This window comes from Planococcus citri, chromosome 4 (assembly GCF_950023065.1).
Source record: "Planococcus citri chromosome 4, ihPlaCitr1.1, whole genome shotgun sequence".
Classification (NCBI taxonomy): domain Eukaryota; kingdom Metazoa; phylum Arthropoda; class Insecta; order Hemiptera; family Pseudococcidae; genus Planococcus; species Planococcus citri.
This window is the reverse complement of record NC_088680.1, coordinates 67,382,397-67,388,469: the sequence shown is the minus strand read 5'-3', so window position 1 is coordinate 67,388,469 and position 6,073 is coordinate 67,382,397.

Sequence of the window (6,073 nt, the reverse complement as noted above, 5' to 3'; positions counted from 1 at the left end):
TCCTCCGATAAATTTGGATACTTATCCGCGAATTCTTGAGGTCGTCCTCACTAGTCATACTCCTTGGATTCAATTTAACGCCAAAAATCCTAATGTGCGTTTTGGTCCTCACATTGTGTAAAAAAAAAAACTTAAAATTCACTTCACAAAAGAACACAACTGACGCACAATCGATTGACTAAATACTCAATGTAGGTAGACGTAGATAATTTTCAACATACGTAAAAACACGGGTGCACTGGTTTTAAATCGCATATTATGTACATTAGGGTGGAGCGGAAAAAATTAATTATAGTCTTCGATTTCGCTGAAATTGAAGTATGTTGGAGATTTTGAGTTGAAATGACCCCAAAAAAATTTTCAGCCCCCCACGTGCCCCTGCGGTGGAACTAGGCCAAAGTCAGGTCTACTTTATTTTAAAAAAAAAAAATATGATAGAATGTGGCATATCAATGATAGATTCGAACGACAGCCCCCATAATGTAATTTATGAGTTACAAATATAACCAACCACAGCTCGAACAACACAAAGCAAAGTATTTTCTAACAGAAAGTAATAAACGCCAGTAAACATACCCTGTGTGCAAATTTTCGATAGGTAATACCTACACACATATTTGCATAATATTTGCAAAACCTATAGACTCGTAAACTGGCTAATTTCATTGCGTAGGTACCGAACACACAATTTTAGATCTAACCTGTTCTCAATCTCAGGTGTGATTAAATCTATTCAGATCTGGTCAGGTTCTATCAGATCCCCCTTTCAGTGTCGGTTTCAAGTGGGAGGGGATTAGGGTAACAGTCCATTTTTTTTGGTAAAATATTTTGATGGTAAAAAGTACGAGTACCCCAGTATTTTTGTGCTCTTGTTTCACCGGGATGGATGCCGATTACAAACCCATGTCTACCTTGTTCTAAAATTCAAATTGTAGAAACAAACTTGGAACTTCTTCAAAATTTTGCGTCTTTCCTTCACTTGGACACATATCACCTCATTTTTTCATATTTTTTGAGAAGAGCGAAGAGGCTTTTTTCTTCTTCTCAATCCCTTATTTTACTTAGGTACCCAGGTAAGTACATACATTTTGTACACTATTTACTTTTAATACTACCTTCCAGGAAAATTTTAATCTCTTAAATATTCAACACCACTTTTTTCTGTTTTAGCAAGTTTAGGTATAATAGGTATTGAAAACATTTTGTTGTCAGCCCATTAGGTAGTGGAAAAACTTTTTGAATGGATTCAGGTAAAATTTGAAATGCAGGTTCGTTTCGTCGCAACAACGCAGACAATGTCGTTGAGAAACACCCCACCCCTGTTGGTAGTCCAACAATTTTCAAAATGCGGCCAAAACATCAAAAAGCTGTTTTTTACTTTAGACCTGTTGTGTATGAAAAAAATTAGCGCATCAGCTTGATTGTAAGCAAGCCGGAGATTGATTTGAAAAATGAGTAAATTTTGTACCTACGTATGTATTTCAAAAAATATATTTTTAAGCAATAAAAAAATAATTTAGGTACTTACTTCGATTTTTTTCTCAGAACGTTGTGGCAGAGTGGGTGTGAAAATTAGGGACTTGCAACTTCAATTTAGCGTCTCCCCCCCCCCCGAGGAACGAAGTACAAAAAAAGGCCTGCGTTTAGGTATCTGAACAGATTTACTTCAAGTTCATTTACCAACATTTTGAAAAAATATTGAAAAACGAAGGCAATCGCTTGAAAATGCGGAAATATTATAGAAATGATTATCGTAGTCAGGCTACCTACGTATTTGTCAGCAAAAATACAAACCTACTTACGAATAAAGCGAATAACTGGATGACAATCGCATCTATTACGACAATTTTTTCATCATGCATTGACGTAGGTACATAGATGAATTGTAGAGATCGTCACCAACGATTCTGATGATTGAACGATGAATGCATGATTTTTTTGTGTTAATTGGAAATTGGAATCATTCTTTGAAATAGGAACTACCTACATATTATTATAGGAAACATAGATATAAATACCGAGTGGGCACGTTTGGCACTTTAGTGCCAGGGTTTGACATTGCGTCAAAGTGAGACTGGGACGCATCGTCAATTTATCAATGACAATGCCACAGTGTCAGAGTGCCAGTGCAGAAAAATTTTGAGAGGTCTACGTCACCATTTTCATCTTTTTCTGTTGTTTCCAGTTCTCTGCAAAGTGTGGACGTAGTGGAGGGCTACTGGGGAAATATCAATTTTACCTTTTCAACAATCTTCGACATTTTTCCAGCACCATCTGGGCTCGAACCCGGGTTCCTCTCATGTCCGACGCTTTACCGATTACGCCACCACGTGAGACATTAACAACCGCGATAAAGTGACTGTTAGTTGATTTTTACCAAAAGAATTTGCGTTGCTTATATCCATTTTGAGCATGCATCACACAAATTTTCTGATACAAATAATTTTTTTGAAAATTACTAGGTATTAATTCTGAAATTAATACCAGATTACAAAAATTTTTATTTGCTTAATCAGTTTCAATTTTCAATTTTTTTCCAAAAAAATACTAAAAAGGTTCCAATTAGTTTTGTTTTTCAATAAAAATTTTCAAAAGGTAGGTATAAAGCTAAAAAATTTTAAATTATATGTTTTTTAAAAAAACGAAGTTTTATTTGTTGACTAGCGGGAACCCGTGTAACGGGTACTGGGGCAGAGTGATCCTGTGTACCCATGTATCTGTAAAAGTGTAAATGACTGAGGAACATTCGGAACGGACTCTCACGTAGATGGCGCTAGTGTGCCCATTGTTCTAGAGTTCAGACCGGGCTTTTTTCTTAACCCTTTCTTATCAGTCCTATTTTACCAAAACGTTGGATTTACGAGTTAAAAATGAAAATATGATTCGGTCATGATTAATGTACAATAATAATCGTAAAAGTAATGTTCATCGAATTAATTTTTCAGTTTTAACCCTTGAAATTAATGCTTTCATAAACGCTGATAAGAAAGCCCCGTCTGAAAAATGTAAACATTCTGGCCAGCTCACTAGCGCCCCTATGTGAGTGCCCGGTCCGAATGAACATGATATTATGAGAAACAATCAGTTTGTCATTGTACAAGTAGAAATTGTGTAGTATAGTATTAACTGGCAGATGATTTCCAGTCGTTTTGGAGCTTCCAGTGACCCTTTGGAAATTACTGGAGCCTTCAGCGGATTATTCAGTACTCGAAATTGAATTTCCATAAAATTTTACCAAGCAGAGTTGGAAATCCAAAATTAATTCTTTAACGCAGTATCAAGTCTACTGCGGGTGGGTTCAAGTCATTTTGGAACCTCCAGCAAGTTTTTGAAAATTCCTATGGCCTGCAGAGAAACTTGAAATTCCCACAAAATTTCATCAAATATGGAGTTGGAAAATCGAAATTTACTCTGAAAACCAATTTCAATACGCTTTGAAGTCGACTGGACAATGTGTGGCGGTTCGGTTGCGGTTTTGCGCCGTAACCTAGCGGCATGTTTATCTGCGCCAAATGCGCGCGCCGCTCGCCTAGCTGAGAGTTATACCAGCTGAGTACTCGATGTATCGTACGTACGTTATTCCATTTTTATCTCTCTCGCTCGTTGTACATTTATTGTGTGAATAAAAATACGTTATAATTTCACGTCCGTGTTGGCTTTTATTTTACCAATGCAAAACTTGTATTTATTGGGTACAAAATCCCCAAACAATGGTTTCAAGTCGTTTTGAAGCTTCAAGCTATTCAAGCTAAGCATCCGTTTTATTTGGAACCTCAAGAGGCTGTTTAGAAACACTACAGTTTTTCAAAAAATGCCACAAATACCAACATTGAATCGCGAATCGAGTCCATTGAGTCCATCGTTGTTTTCGGATCGGATTCAATTTTTTGGGTCAAGTGAATGGCGCCATTTGAATCCGGTTTTTTCGCGAATCTCCCCATCTCTGCACTCTGCACCTCACCCAACAGTCAAAACCATGTTTCCCCGTCAAATCAAACATCAGAATTCTTGAAAATCATTATCATTTAAAATCCTTCCACTAAATAAAATAATTTCCCCATTAAATTAAATCAAGCACAAATTGTGGTTAGGTACCTATTATTACCTACCGTATTTATAATTTTCGAAAATCATCTTATCTCACTCAACCATGCCTGAGTTGTTTCTGTAGTCAGGAGAGATGATCAAAGTTGCAAAAATGGCCGTTTTTGCCCTATTTCACGAGTCTGTGGCGACATCAGTATCATGTTTCAAAAAAAAACAAGGTCATATTCGGATTCTACGCACTTTTTTAAGTAAACATCTTTACCGGATTTTTGATTTTCGAACATTCAAGCGCATACGGAAGATTTTCGTTTGTAACACGAAATTTTTACTGCACGAGAACTTCGCCCGCGCGAACACGGTTCCGCTCCACGATTACATCGTGGAGTAACGCCAGCGTCGCGCGCTCCGAGTTTTAAAATATGTTACAAACAAAAATCTTCCGTATGCGCTTGAATGTTCGAAAATTAAAAATCCAGTAAAGATGTTTACTTAAAAAAGTGCGTAGAATCCGAATATGACCTTGATTTTTTTTGAAACATGATACTGATGTCGCCACAGACCCGTGAAATAGGGCAAAAACGGCCATTTTTGCAACTTTGATCATCTCTCCTGACCACAAAAACAACTCAAATTGAAAAACCCCACTCTGTTTTTTGTTTTAGGGTCTAAACTATCGATTAAGCCCATTTTCAACCCGAACACAAAAAAAAGGTCAAAAATTGTTGCCTAGTGTAATCAATCCTGGTAATTTAAGTAGTTGAAATTTCGAATTAAAAAATATTTGCATTTTAAATGTTTTTGAAACGAAAGTCAAAACTCAAAAATACTGACAATTAAAATGAGTACTTCAGACATTAGACTTTAGTTGATTTAGTGCAGAATGAAAAAAAAAAGAAAGCGTTCCTATGCACCTATTTCACGTACCTACCAAACCACCAAACGTTGTAAACAAACCAACGCTGGGTAACGAGAAAAAGCCAAAAAATTCACATACTACGCCTACTGCGTAATTGTTCGCGAGTTCGGGTGAATTTTTATGTGGTCTCAAATTAAAGACAATGAAATTCCCTATCGATTGATGTTAAATTTTTATCATTTCGCGTGAAAATAACGATTTTATAATATGAATACTTCCATTTACCGATTTTTGCATACTACATAATGAAGAGTGATATTCCAAAACTCGCTTTGTCCATTTTCACAACTTTTCAGGAGAGAGGAAAAACAGTTTCCCATTCAGGGCGCGCTCTTCAGTATAGAAGGGACATATAGCGATGTTCTATTATCAAGTCACCGTCGCAGGTCACCGGGTCTTTCTAGAGACTCAGTAAAAAGCCTTTAAACGGGTAAATTGGCTTTTTAGGCGAGTTTAGCACTTTATTTGGGTGGATTTATGATGTAGGAGTGTAGGTATACATTTCATCCACTAAATACTGCTGAAAAAAATTTCAATAAAAATGGACAAAGCGCGTTTTGGAGCATTATTTTTTTTTAATTTTTTAGTGAATTGGCTATTTAGGTGAGTTTAAAACCTCATTTTGGTAGGTTGATGATGTAGGAATGTGAGTTAATACTTCATCTACCAGGTACCACTGAAAACCCAACTTTGATAAAAATGGACAAAGCGAGTTTTGGAATATTATCACTCTTCATATGTCAACTTCAAACTCAAAATACTCAAAATTTTCAGTGAACACATAGGTATTTTAATGAAGCAAAATGTTTGTAATTTTATCCTCTTTAAAATGGAGGTCTCCCGAAATCTCTACATTTAACCGTTGACAAGTTTTCGAAGCTGAAAGTTGCGAAAACAATGCAAAAACCAGCCGCGAGCGGTAGTGTTGAACTTTGAACTAAAATTACTCAAAATTTTGAGTGGACACATAGGTATTTGAGTAATACAAAATGTTCGTAATTGTATCCTCTTTAAAATACTTTTTTACCCAAAGCTCTACCTCTGACCATTTAAAAGTTTTCGAAGTTTAAAGTTGCGAAAACCAAATAAAAAACCAGCTGCGGGTAGTAA